The sequence below is a fragment of the Cupressus sempervirens genome, chromosome 4 (genome assembly GCF_028749045.1).
Source record: "Cupressus sempervirens isolate cs-2001-9-10 chromosome 4, ASM2874904v1, whole genome shotgun sequence".
Classification (NCBI taxonomy): Eukaryota; Viridiplantae; Streptophyta; class Pinopsida; order Cupressales; family Cupressaceae; genus Cupressus; species Cupressus sempervirens.
Genome location: NC_143121.1, coordinates 56,104,489 through 56,119,919, shown reverse-complemented (window position 1 = coordinate 56,119,919; position 15,431 = coordinate 56,104,489). Strand labels below are relative to the sequence as shown.

General features: G+C 32.3%; 2 pseudogenes; both read left to right on the top strand.

Annotated features, from left to right (window-relative positions):
- LOC149559918 (DExH-box ATP-dependent RNA helicase DExH12 pseudogene) overlaps positions 1-5,047 on the top strand; it is a 76,635-nt pseudogene extending 71,588 nt beyond the window's left edge.
- Positions 5,048-6,865: 1,818 nt separating this feature from the next.
- Positions 6,866-13,823, top strand: LOC149559917 (GDSL esterase/lipase EXL3-like; annotated as a pseudogene).
- Positions 13,824-15,431: the final 1,608 nt, after the last annotated feature.

Sequence of the window (15,431 nt, the reverse complement as noted above, 5' to 3'; positions counted from 1 at the left end):
CCTTCAACAAATCCATTTTGTACATATCTTGTAATCATTTCATTTCATGAGAAGACATCATGTAAGTTCTTATATTGAAAATTGTAACTCTTCATACTATTAAGTCCACAATGTTCTTGAAAAATACAATCTCTATTGAAAAATTAGGTTCCTCTAGACTACATGGTTTTGTTGGATCTAGATAGCCTCATCTACTTAAACAAGTTAAATGAAATCCTCTTGGAGATAAAAAGAGAGTGATGCACCTTCTTTTACTTTAGTTTCAAATAATTCCCATTGGGCATGATTTTAAGGTGGCTCAAAGTTGCCAAAAGTGTTTAACTGTAATCCAAGCATGGTGTTTGGAATTAGAAATTGATTGTTAGGCCTAGAGGTTGAACCACTTCCATAATATTGGGCTTTTCTCTTTGTTCCAATATAATCATGGGAATGTAAACTCCAATAATATTTTGAATTCTAAGATAGTGACGGAACATATTAGGTGAAGCCTCATGTTCGGAATAAGGTGTCTCAACCTTGGATAATTCCTATTCTCATTATTTGTTTTGTAAAATGTATTTCTTGCAAATAATGTTGATGTGTCGGCATCTTGAATTGTGTGTAAGGAGATCATCACTAAAATGGTTATGATAGATTCCTATGACATGTAAGAGCTATGTTAGGAAGATTCAATGATAGGTGAAGACATGTGGCAACTGATAATTTTGAGTACTCTACACTCTACCCCAATAGTGGGGTTCCTATTTTCTCGGAGAATGGTAAAACCCTAATACAGTTATCTTTGGGAGTAACCCTAAAATCCTCATGGGTAACACTTTAGGTTACTCATGCAAGGCACAAACTATTTCAAATTTCATTCTCTACCTCATTATAATTGGAACGTGCTGGAATCTACTGGAAGAACCAATAAATGATATTTCTAGTTGTGGTGATTATTACAATGTTAACAAAAAACTTGATGCATGATTGAGAGTCTTTCGAGTAAGTTAACTCTTTTGAAAAATTGAAGGAAATTCTATTCCCACCCCACCCCTTGTTGACACCTTTAACAAAAATTAGTTACAAGTCACCTTGACTGATATTGGCTTTTGACCTGTTGCTTTGTGTTTGCTTGCAGTCATGTTCTTCTGCTAGTTTTAATGACGATTGATGGTCTATATCTTAGTTCTTGTGAGTGTTTCTTTGTTCATCTCTTTGGTGGTTTTTCTTTTTTGTGGATCCTTCATTGGTATTTCCTCATTGCTCAAGAATTTTATCTACAAGAACATAATATAGGGAATTCAAAAAAAAACTTCAAAACAATGTGAGGTGTTACCTTCTCAAGCCTCTATTGATTTTGCTAAATACATAAGCTTATGGCCTCTAAAAGTCTTCATGGACATCTTACATTATAATTTTAACATACTTTTAACATCCTATCAATTATACTTTTAACATACTTAGGATAACTTGATTATTGTCAAGATGCATGACTATAGACAATAAATTTAAAGGAACCCTCTCTACATGTTTACAAGGGAATATTGTACTATTATGATTGATAAGAGAGTTTTGTTTCAGAGGCTCAAAAAAGGGATAAATGCCAAACTTGTATTCTAGGTCTCAACCTTGCCATTTTTTTATATGTCATATCTACATTAAGGTTGCATATATTTTCTGTGCCCTTTGTTAATAGCAACTGCTCTTAATATTGTCAAATTTGTCAAAATGTTGACTTTATTATTTGTGAGCCCCCATTGGTGTTTGCATAATTTAGGCAACTCTTGTAAATGTCCTTTCACTATTGGGTTTCTTGTAAACTCTTTATATGATCATTTAATTTAGAGAAGTGGGTTTTGGTTTATGTCTAAAAACAAGTAAAAAAAGGAACTCAAAGTTATTCCTCATCTTCTAACAATTTCAAATAGAGATTCAATCAATTTCTGGTAGTTGTAGGTGGAGGAGAATCATAGGGGAGAGAAATGTTTGGAGATGCCCCCATTCAATATAGGGGCCTTTGCATATTTGACTTTTCAAATCCTTCATACAATTGGCTAGGAACTACAAAACACTCACTGGTGTTGCCTTCTTATATAGATAGGGATGCCCTTATATATATTAGTTGGCTCATATTGCATACTATAATATTTTTTGGAGATCTAGTTATATACTAGCAGCGAGAGGCTACCCATCCCACCCATTCCCATCTCCATCTTTCTAAGTGATAAACTCTATATTGATAAATGATTATATGGATTGCCTACTACAATTCATGAAGAATTCATGTATTATAGGTTCAATAAACTCCAAAGTGTGGAGGAAAGCATAGGATAGGAAAACATGACATGTTTAATAGTGGGCATTATGGGCACAAACAATACCAATCCTATTTATTATTTATGATTATAGTATAGTCTACCTATGCATAGTATAGTAAGGTATAGTTAGTGAAAATATCAAATTCATATGGACTATAGATAGTAGTAATTTTTAGATTTGCCAATCCTATCTTATTCTGCCAGAGAAATATCCACCTCCAATTGAATTATTATATTTGCAACCATTTCATGTATCTGCATTAAGAAATCCTTCATACGTAGCTCTATATAAGTAGTTTAGGCACTTCAATCCTATTCAAACATAGGTATTTATAGTCCTATATAACTTAGATGATAATTTTTTGGTTGCACCACCCAGTGGAAGTGGTAAGACTATTTGTGTTGAGTTTTCTTTGCCATGACTGTATCAAAAAGGCAGAGACAATACATTTCAATCTATTTACATTGCTCCTATAGCTGCACTTGCAAAGGAAAAATATTATGAATGGGAGAAAAAGTTTGGGAAAGGTTTGGGATGGAAAGTAGTTGAACTGATAGGTGAGACTGCAACTAATTTGAAGCTACTTGAGAAAGTTCATATTGTTATAAGTTCACTTGAGAAATGGGATTCTCTATCTCGTAGATGGAAACAATGTAAGCAAGTGTAGCAAGTCAACTTATTTATTGTTGATGAACTTCATTTAATTGTTGGAGAGGGTGGTCCCATATTGGAAGCAATTATTTCTAGAATGAGGTATATTTCAAGTCAAATTGAAAATCATATTTTCCTTGTTTCTCTTTCCACTTCACTTGCAAATGCTAAAAATCTTGGTGAGTGGATTGGAGCTACTGCACATAGCATTTTTAATTCCCCCCTAGTGTTTGTCATATACCATTAGAGATTCATATCTAGGGTGTTGATATAGCCAACTTACACATCAATAATTCAGCATGTAAAAGAAGGAAAACCAACTCTAGTGTTCGTTCCAACAAGAAAACATGCCTGACTTACTGCCTTTGATTTATTAACTTATTCAAATGCACATGGTAGGGAAAGATCCTAGTTTCTTCAAGTTATTGAAGAAGATTTGAAACCTTTCATTTCCAAAGTGAAAGAACCTACATTGAGCCATGCATTATCTAATGGAATTGGGTATTTACATGAAGGTCTCACTTTGGTAGAATAGGAACTTGTAGCCTAGTTGTTCAATGCAGGGGCAATTCAAGTGTACATTACAAGCAATTCAATGAGTTGGGGATTGTCTTTTTCAACTCATTTGGTTGTTGTCATGGGTACATAGTATTATGATGGATGGGAAAATGCTCACACAGACTATCCTATAACTAATCTTCTCCAAATGATGGGGTGTGCTAGTAGACCTCTACTTGATAATGTTGGAAAGTGTGTAATTTTATGCCATGGACCTCCTAAAGAATATTATAAAAAATTCTTATATGCGCCATTTCCTATGGAGAGTCATCTAGATCACTTTCTCCATCATCATATCAATGTTAGAGTTGTTGTGAGTACTATTGAAAGTAATTAGGTTGTTGTAGACTATCTTACTTGGACATCCTTCTATTGAAGACTCACATAGAATCCAAATTACTATAATCTTCAAGGTGTTAGCCATAGGTATTTGTCAAACCACCTTTCTGAGCTTATATAGAGTACATCGAGTGATTTGGAATCAAGCAAATGTGTTGCCATAGAAGATGATATGTATCTTTCTCCTTTGATCTTGGGGATGATAACATGTTACTACTATATTAGCTATAGCACCATTGAACTCTTTAGCTCATCCTTTTCTACAAAGACAAAGCTAAAAGGGCTTCTTGAAATTCTTTCTTCTACCTCAGAGTATTCATAGCTTCCCATACAACCAGGTGAAGATGAAACATTAAGAAAATTGATAAATCATCAAAAGTTTGCTATTGACAAACCAAAATATATCAATCCACATGTAAAGGCAAATGCATTGTTGCAAGATTACTTTTCAAGGCATTTCATAGTTGACAACCTAGCACCAGATCAGTGAGAAGTGCTTCTTTCCAGTAATTGGCTTCTTCATGCTATGGTGGATGTTATTTCTAGTAATGGTTGGTTGAATCCAACTCTTGCAGCAATGGAATTGAGACAAATGGTTACACAAGATCTTTGAGACCATGATTTTTTCCTATTATAGCTTCCACATTTTACCAAGGAACTTGCTAAGAAGTGCCATGCAAATCTAGGGAAAAGCATTGAAACTATTTTTGATTTAGTTGAAATGGAGGACAATGAAAGGCATGAATTGTTATAGACGATAGATTTACTGCTCTTAGACATTGCTCATTTTTGTAATTGCTTTCCAAACATTGATTTGGCATATGACATAGTTGACAATTATGATATGAGGGCTAGAGAGAATGTAATAGTGCAAGGCACTCTAGAAACATATCTTGAAGGTAGATAGGAGTTGGATCCAATTGATGCACTAAGGTATCCCAAAGAAAAGGAAGAAGGATGGTGGCTAGTAATTGGGGATTTAGAAAGCAATTAGTTGCTAGCCATTAAGAGGGTATCGTTCCATAGGAAGACTAAAGTCAATCTTGAGTTTACTGCACCTTCAGAGCTTGCAGAGAAGACATATACATTATATTTCATGTGTGATTCATACCTTGGGTATGATCAAGAGTACACTTTCATAGTCAATGTGAATGAAGCAAAAGATGAAAAAAATTGCAAAGGAATGAATGTTATTTATTGAGTACCACAGTTGTACAAATTTCACATGAAGTTGATATGGTCAATATATAATGATGGAGAAGGATTGTATGGCTCATAGAATAAGCTTCATCTAGTAGCTTGAATGATTTACCATGGGTTTCAGTGATACATTATTTTAGTTAAAAATTCATTAATAAATAAATCTTTCCATTGGTTTCACCAATCTATGATTTCAATACAAAAAATCATTACTAATGCTAATATTAAGATGAATTGTGGCATGCTTGCATTTAATGCAACCCATTAATTGGGAATCAAGACTTTAGAAAACTAGCTAAGTGTACTTGTGGTTATCGTATTGAGCTTGTAATAACTTAATTAGTTAATGTTATTTTCACAGCATAGAAGTATATGGATTCCCCCCTCAATGACCAAATTTTTCTCTTGTTCCTCTTTTTGAAAATACTTGAACCTAGAAAGGACCTTGTTCAAATTTACTAAGTCCCTTATAGAAGGATAGACATTGAAAATTGAAATAAAACCTTTAAATTCTATTGGAAAAATCTCCTAATGATCATCATATGGGATAGATGGAATGAAAGAAACTCAGTAATGGAATGAAAGAATATCAATAATATCAAGGCAATTCGATATTTAATTAGTTAGTTTAATTAATCTCTTAGGCAAAATATATGAGGAACAAAGACATTGCATTAGTGTAGACTATAGTAAATGACTTAGACACTTAGATATCAAGAAATTTGTACTTGTTTCAAATTGAAACATCTAAGTCCCACTAAATTCTCAAGCATTACTGGAAGAGGTAATGTAGAAAAATATTAAGATATTTGAAGCTTGATAAGTAGGAGATATTTTACACAAGAAGTCAAATTGTGATCTTACTATTAGGATTAGTTGTGTGTTTTTGAGTCAAACTTGTTGATCTTTGTTTCATGAGTAGTGGCTCAAAAGAACCCATTTCTCATGAAATGAATGAAACAACCAACACTCATTGTATTTATGTGACACTTACAAAGGTGAAGCATTCATCAATGAATTTGACTAGAAAACTACATAGTTGTATCTTAATAGCAATATCAAAATAAACGAAGCTTGTTTTGATATTGAGTTCTCTTTTAGACTCTTTGAAAGATTATGACAATATAATTTTTCTTAATTTTGTTATTTTTGTAAACATTTGTTTTTTAGTTTCATTTGGGTTAATATTATATAATGTATATGCTAATAGAAAAGAAATGAATATGGTATTGAAACAATTATTGGTTTTAGAAGTAGGATGTTGAAGTTGTAATTCGAGAGTTGTAGGATTGGTTGCTCCCTCATGACTCTTTCCCTCACTGAAGGATTTCTCTGCAAACAAGCCTTGAACTTGTCCTAATAAGCTTGGAAAGCTGTTTGATATTTGAGCCTCATTAATGATAATGGAAAAAAGTTTTCTCTTGGCTAATTATTCTGGATTTGAAGAGTAGAAAGTGCACGACCAATTTCATTTATTTTATCTTGAGATGAAAACTATTTACTACCCATTGCATAGTGTTTTTTTATAATAATTATATCTGACAACACACCACAAAACCTTCCTCTTCATATTTTGATATAATAAACAACTTAGTGAAAAAATTGATTTGAGTGACTTTTTTTTTTTAGGTTTAAAAGGAGGAACATCGTAATTTAGTGTTTGGCAAAGTAGTTTATGAAATTTCTTAGTGTGTTTTACAAATAATTGCAATGCTTTTGTTTTGTGGTTTGGTTCTATATATATCTCTCTCTAATGAGTGTTGTGTTTTGGTCATCAGGTAATCTGAAACATCATTCGTTGCTGATATTTATGAATGGCATGGTGCTCGGTTTCACACCAGCACTTTCGCCACTATGGAGGCCATTGTTAAAGTTGAAAGGCATTTTCACCCAAGTCAGTAGAAAGCAAGATTCTAGTGCCCGAAATCATATTTCTGTATATGTTCAAGAGTGATATTTCTCAGCTAGATTGAACCTCAAGGTAACCAATAATGGTTTTAGTTGAGAAGGCTAGAAGTCTAATCTTTATTACCTAAAGACTAGCATAATGTTTCATCTAGAATAGCCAACAGTTTGTTGTGATGCTGTAGATGAAACATCTATAAAATATGTCAACTTATTCTTTTTATATTTAACAGGAAAGCTTCAATCTACTAGACAATCAAAATCCTCCATGGACCTTTGAACTATCAAAAAATAAGAAATCCGCAATTCCTGTAGTTATTGAGATAGGCAAAATCAATAACAATTTAGATGCTTCAGAGGTACGCTTAAATGGTGCAGCGTCTACTTCAAGTGCTCGGTTAATGCTAATAGATGTGATACATGTAGTACATAGAGCATATTACAAGATAATGGGTATGCTGTAACTCTACAACTTTTTTGTTTGCGTGCAATTAATGTTGCATTTCATATGATCAAAGCCTTTTTCTACTCAGTGTAGATGCATGCCAACTTTGATAATGGCACAAGATTTCAATTATTTTGAAGCTTTAATTTATGTAGGATATGCCTTAGTTTGTAGTTAAAATGCTTCTTTTTATGATTACATATAAATAATATTATTAAAAACAAGGTGGAAAATGAGACCTTTATATTTAGTAGTACCATCTTCTTTGAGATCTGTGGGAGGTACTCTTGTTTGCATGAAGATTCAGACTATGTACCATCTAACTTCTTTGATTATCATGGGCAGAGGTGTTTGAATCTTATCATTTTTGAGGTGGTTAGTTCAAGAAGTAGGGTACTACAAAATATGCATGCTTATATGTTATGTACGTTCTTTTGGACATATCTTAGATATTGGTAGTATCAAGTTTTTCTTGGACATAGTGAAGCATTGAAGAGTAGACACTTGTATTCGGGAGTGTCAATAAAACCTAAGATGGGAGGTGTATACATGCACCACAAGTTACACTAGGGAAGGCTGGATTGTTAAGGTTCTAATCTCTCTGATCACCCTTTGCTTTTATAAGGATAAAAAAGGCTTACCAATTGTTGTCTTGATTTTTGCATTCACAAAATTGGACAACCCTATGCAGTTTCTCATCAATATTGTTCTAGCAATAGATGTTAATCTTCCAGAATAAATACTAAATCAGATTTGAGTTGCACCTTGGATTTTAGTCATATTTCATGTATTATGAGTTAAGTTGAATTTACATTTTCTCACTTTGTACCAAAAAATCTAATGTATATTGTGATGTCAACATAGATAGTCTATTCTAATTATTGTTTTGTACAATTTCAGTTAAAGACACACAAATCAACAAACTTTCTATTGATGTACTTTGTAGGATCAAGTGAAAATTTAATAATCAATTGTATTTGTCAATTTTTAATTAAGAAATGAAGCAAAGGTTGGACTGGATTTAATATGATTATTTTCTATCATTTATTGACAACATTTTTATGACTTTTCCCTATCATTGGTTAAAACTAAGGATGAAAGATGAAAAATACATTTATTTACTTTTGATTTTAAGTACAACATAATCCTAATCAATAGCATTGTCCTAGTAATGATGTAATAAATACCTATCATATGGATTCTTTAGAATATTATATTGATTTTTCTAATATAGGAACACAGATAAAGTTTTAACTAAAAAAGAAATAGAGTTCACTCTTATGTGCAACTCCTCTTTTAGCTTGAGGGTTGGTTGTGACAAATGATCTAGTACCATTTTGAAAGCAATTGAAATTTTAAATGGAAAACAATAGTCCACAACAATTGAAGTTGAAAAGAGATATCTTGATTGCAAGGGCTTAAGAACACATTTTAGTTTAGAGAGAAGCTTGTACATTTTTAGCTAAATCTCTTATGATATTTTTTGTCTGGCATTTCAAAGTGGAAACTCATAGATCACTTTCTTTATTTTGTAGGTACTTGATGCAACAAGCGATGAACCTTGGGGTCTACATGGGATAGTTATGGCTGAGATTGCTTAGGCTACAAGAAATTTGTAAGACAATCTTTAGGGTTTTTCATGAGAGGTCTCACATAGATTTACATTTCATTTTGGTAGTCATCCAACAAATAATAGAGAAAGCAATTTGTATTTGATGCAGCGCTGAAAGCTAGTTGGTTATTGGTGCTCTCTTGAAAAGGGTTAGTGACACCAATAGAAACTAGAGTCATGTTTACAAGGTAGACTATTTTGATCCTTCTTTGGTAGTTAGTAATTTCAAGCTGCATATACTTGGTTCATGCCAAAAGTCAACAATACTATATGACTTACTTGAGCTAACATTTTTAATTTACAAAAAATAAAAATAAAAGATTGTTGCAATGGAAGTGTTCCTTCTTTTATATTCTGTCAAAACTAAAAAATTCATTTTGTTCTCATCTTATGGAACCTTTGAATTTGTAAAACATTCTATTAAGAAACACATCTTTTGTCATTTCAAGGCATTAACTATTCTAGAATATCTTGTGGCAAATGGATCTGAATGTGTTGTTGATGAACTATTGGAACACACCTTCCAAATTTTAGTATAAGACCTCACAAGACTGTATTTTTGTTGGCTAGGAAACTTACATCGGACAACTAAAATTAATTTACTTATATGTTTGTTTCTTTCTCTCTTCTCTGCTATATATTGAATATTTCTAGGTTGTTCTATTAAAATATTTGAGATTGATGTTTTAGCTATGAGATTGATAGTTGGAATTTTCACTGATTAGACACTTTCAAATTTTGAGTTTGTTGAACCAAATGGTTAGGATAAGGGAATCAACGTGAGAAAGAAGGCTTAGAATATTCTCTCTCTTATCAATGATAAAGATAAAATATGAGAAGTGAGACAAGTAAGTGACTAGTTTTTCTTTCATTTCCTTCCAACTAGTTTTTGTTGATAAGTAGGAGATACATTCCATAACATGATATAAAAAGTACTTGTCACAGGCTAGACTGATATGGATTACTTGACATATATTCATAGCCATCTTGAAACTACACTCTTAGGGTTTCCAAAATCCATTCCTTAGCCTCTCTTGGGATTCACCCACTTTGCAAGGAATTACTCCAACCATACCCAACAACCTATCCCTAATTAAAAGGGGCTATAAAAAGACACTAAGTGATAGGATATGAATATATCAACTTCAAATAGATTCTAAATGTATCCATGTATGTATGTGTTTATGTATATGTTTATATATTTCTAATTTATAAATATAAACTAAGATCAATAGTATATCTTATTAACTATACCGTGTATTGGCTTTTAGTCTTATTAGCTTTCAAATACTACATTTTGTAAATTAGTACTAAAGTGTACTCTTGTTGTTACACTTTTGCTTCCAACTGATTAATAATCACTCATAGGTCTGTGTATGCAATCTGAATTCTTCTTTTAAATCACTAATCTCTTATTCGTCCCCTCCATGATGTTTCAAGATCACCTTTTTATATCCCCTTAGAGATGTCTCTTTTTGGATAGTCACAATCTTTCAATTAAGTTAGATCTTCTCCTTCTTAGTCACCATACCCCTTTGGAGACTAATTAGTATGCATCATTTGGGATATAACATGGTAATCACACTCTTTGTGGCTGACAATGTTAATTGCATGATTATGTAATAAACTTCTTCTTTTATGGGAATGCATCACAATAAGTTGATGGCCATTCTTGATTAAGAATAGGTAATGTCCATACATAATTCCTCTTATATATGAAGATACCTGTAGCTATTTTGTTATGATATGATATTAGATGTAATCCAATGCTTTCAATGATATGAGGACTGTGTGTATGGTATGTTGTTTGTTGTACCATCACATTCCTCCACTTGATACAATCATGCTTGTTGTTTAGTTGATTATGTGCCTCATCTTAATGTATGCCTAACTACCCATGTTAACATTAGTTTTATGATTGATTTATACACAACTTTTCTGATTTATACATAATCATTAATATATCATTGCTTTTTGTTATTATATATTGCTTCTTGTTTTACTCTGCTAGTTATTATTACATAACTCATGGGAAAATTGCTACTTATAATGAACTCTTTCAATATTGAGCCCCACTAGACATTAATTATATAGAGATATGCTTAAATACTATAAAGTTAGTTACAATAATATTTGGCAATTGAGCCCCACACATTAAAATATTCATAGGTTTAATTTCTAGCTTATTTTCCAAATGTGATAGTAATAAATTTAAATTGCTCTATGGATGTCCACTTGTTGATGAAGGAGCATGTATGAGATGATTTGATGTATGGGATGGGAACATTTATAGTAGTAGCATAGAAAAACCAAGGGAAGGTTTTGTAGCATGGAATGGACAATGATTGTGTGTCTCAAAGGTTCTCCACTCAGTGACCCATCCTATTAAGTGCCACGAGAGAAGACACTTAAACTAAAAACTTGATGCAACCTACAAATTTGAAAGCTTTCTAAATTTTGCTGCCCCAAATTAGTCTCCTTTTGTAAAGTTTTATAGATAGGTGGTACATGTTTGTAGTCAAGGAAGGTCTGAATTTTACCATGTTAACATGTTAATAGTAACAAGTATGGGTAGAGATGGATACTCAACATGGGCAGGTTAATGTGTTTAATCACCCCTTTCCTTCATTAGTTGTTATTTAACATTGCCAATATATGCTAATCACTACCCTCTTTGTTCACAATAGTTGTCATTCAATATTGTCATTAACCGTTATTTAAGATTGTGATTAACCCTCTTTGTTCACAGGATTTGTTATTCAAATGATTAAATGCTGACTATAACAAGCCTGAATTGCTAGCAACCCATTTAAATTATTTCTTTTGCAATGGAGATAGACATATACAAGAAATATATTAGTTGTTGTCAACCCATTTACAAAGCTTCCACATCTATATGATGCTCACATGATGGAGCAATATAGAGATGCCCCCTTTGGAGAATTAGGCCCCCATGTTTTTGTAATTGTTGATGCTTCATATCGGTAAAATTTTCAATCACTAAATGACATCAGATACTATGTTTTTTTGGTTGATTACTAATGACAAAAAAGTTTACTTTTCCTTTTTCTCATTTTGACATTGTCATTACAGGATAGTGATCAATGAACAATGTAGCCAATCAATCTTGGTTATTGGAGAAAGTGGAGTAGGACAATTGTCAATTTCTGAATGTAAATAAAAAAAAGGTATGAGATAGGGTAATCTTGCTTGTCTAACAATGGGCATTTCTTTCCCCTAGTGATCCATAGTTATAGATAATTTTATCATTTAATTTTCCATAAAATCTTTCACTGACATTCTCAAAACTCTAGAGGAATATTGATGCCCTTAAGAGTCATCTAAATTATATGCTTAATAGCACTTCAAGTGTAGAAAGTAGCTGAGGAAATGATAAATTGTAAGTTTTATTTTGAATTAGGCCCCTCCTTAACTTGATCTACTTAGTACTCATTTAATGTGCTAATTTTCTTTTCTATATTTACACCATAAGTTTTTGATGTCTAATTATCAGAATGTTCTTATTTGTCTCAAAGTTTATAGATGGGATGATTACATTCTAGGGAACCTTGTGTAACTTCCCATTTACATAGAAAGTTGATAAATTTTTACTATTTCTATTGGCTAGGCTTCGAAATATATGGACAATAAATCAACTTTTACATGAGATTGTCATGATCCTCCATTTCTTTAAGTTTATTTGAATCTAACAAAATAGAAGACAATATTAAACAACCATGTTGAATTGCATGATTTAATTTATGTTAACACTTCCATATGTTGAGGTCAGATAAGTCTCCTGATCATTCTATAATGTTATTTGTAGGTGGCTAAATGCATAGAGATTCATAGTTAACCCAAGCATATGTAAAACATAATGAAGCCCAAGAACATAACCTTAAGGCATACAAAAACAAATAGTTTTAGCTACTCATTTAGGACATGTAGCATTATCTAATCCTTGTATTTAAATTCAAAAACTAGTTGTAGTGGCTGAAATATTTTCCTTTTTCATGCCATCAAACAAGTTTGTATTCCTACTTGAAATGATATATTTGCTTCCCTTGTAGTATTGATCACGTGGAGTTTTTTCTCTAGCATCTGCACTAGGCATCAAAGAAGTAGTTCTAGCATATTTAGATGATAGTCTCACCTTAGATGATTTGCTTACAAGAGTAAGCTTCACTTCAGTGGGCTCTAGCTATGATAATTTTACTACAGAGAATGGGGTAGGCATAAATAAGTCTTTTTAAAGCATTTCCATTTAAGCATTAAAATGGTTACATTACCAATGCATGTAATGTGGGTAATTTGTTATTTGGGCTAAGAGCTTTTTTATTTTGTGGGGGTTGTACAAAATGTGATAACATTTTGGAAGCAAGTGTAGTATTTTAGGGAATATGCATCTCAAATAATAGTTGTTGTTTGGGCAGAGCGTGCTTGGAGTATTGTAAGCAATGCACTTTACTACTTGGCTGCAGGGAATGTTGATTGAGCTTTTAGTTATTTCTTCAATATAGGAAATGCTAATAGTAACCATGCTAGGGTCTATACAATGCTAAAGCTAGAAAGTTCATAGTAGCAGGGCTATCCATCTTGGGATGTTCACCTTCAGAAAGAACATTTCTTACTATGGTAGGGAGGCCATGCAATATAAGAATAAATGATGCTTCACCCTACTTCAATAGAAATTGGGCACCTACTCTCTCCAACTTGGAAAGCTCACTACCAAGATCAACTATTGTTTACTCAAACATATATGACATTGTAGTGGATGTTTTTGCTTATCCCTTCAGATATGGTAAGTTCAAATGACATTGTAATTTGATTTTTAAATTCAATTGTGTAAATATTTTTAGCATCATCATTTTGGATCAAATGAATTTGTGGTTTAGCATCAATGTTTTGGATCAAATGAATTTGTGGTAAGCATAATCTTGTAGCTATATCAATATTAATCTATTTGAAAAGTAATTTTTTTGTTTTTCAATTTGATTGTGTATGGTATTTTTAAGATCAATGTTTCAGATCACACTACAAGATCCATCATCAGGAGGCAAGAATGCAAGAGTGAAGTGTAACAGATGATTTGGTGTGGGATGTGGAAGTGTTGGTGATCCCATTGGGGGGCATTTACCACAAATTATTAGCATTAAATGACAAAATCAAATAACTGAAGTAAAGCATCACACATCGTAAAATAGCATAAAAATGTTCAGTGTGTCCAATAATGTTATGACATAATGAATCATGAGTATCAAAATAACAATGTATCCTTGGTGCTAGGATGGGTCGGGGCGAGGCCTCACATGTAGGAGAGGATTAGGTAATAAATCTAAGAGATGAATTCAAGGAAAAGTTTCTAAAAAAGAAGAGATAAATAGAATGGTGATTAGATACATTGTATCTAATGTATCACGTCATAAATCCTAAGATCAATAAAGTTGATTAAGTACAAAAATATTAGAGCTACCTATTTAAGGAGGTATAGAGGCTAACTTTTTCTATAGAGAGAGTCTATACCATAGACAAGTTGTGCACATGAGAAGGAGTTCCAAAGAGTTGGAGTTGTTGATGTTTTTGAGTGGAAAATCTAAGTAGATAGCTTAACTAAGTTGAGAAGAAGTTAATGGTGATTTCTTGAAGGTTTGCCAAGAAAATATGAGATTGAGATGATAATTGAGACTAGTTAATGAATCAATATTATGATCTAACCATAGATCTAAACATACAAAGTGATTTTTACTTAACATATCAAATATGATGTTACTTTCTAACCATTGTCTATAGTATTTGAAATCCTCTAATCAAGGTTGACCTAATAGTCATAAGGACTTAACAATCTATGTAAATCCTTTAACCAGGTGACATTCTAATAGAATGTTCTAAAGCTAATAGGATGGTTAAACCCTTTAACAAGGTAAAATTTAATAGTGTGTATTGTAACCTTTAATAAGGTTGGCTCTTAGTAGTGTTCACTTTAGAAGAGTGAAAATTGGTGACATGTTGTTGGTGTTTTTTCCCAAATTGGGTTTCCACTATATGTCCCTTTGTCATGTGGATGTCATTATGATGTTTTACAAATTAAGGTTTACATTCTATGGATCTTCTATTTTAGATTAGTGGACAACTAGCTTATGTTAAAAATGATTTACAATAGAGACGTAGCAATGGAATGATAATATCTAAAGCTTTTTCAGTGTTTACTTGCTCAATTAGTTAATCTAGACCTTAATATTATAAAAATTAGAATCATAGCATTGGTTCATGTAGAGAGAATTTTTAAGGTACTCAAAGATAAAGATCATGGCATACAAAAGAGAGGTACCAAAGTTGAACAAACAAAACTTTCCTACATGGCATAAGTTGATAAGGATACATATAGCTAGTATTTGTGGTCATTGATCCTACATTAGATTTTTT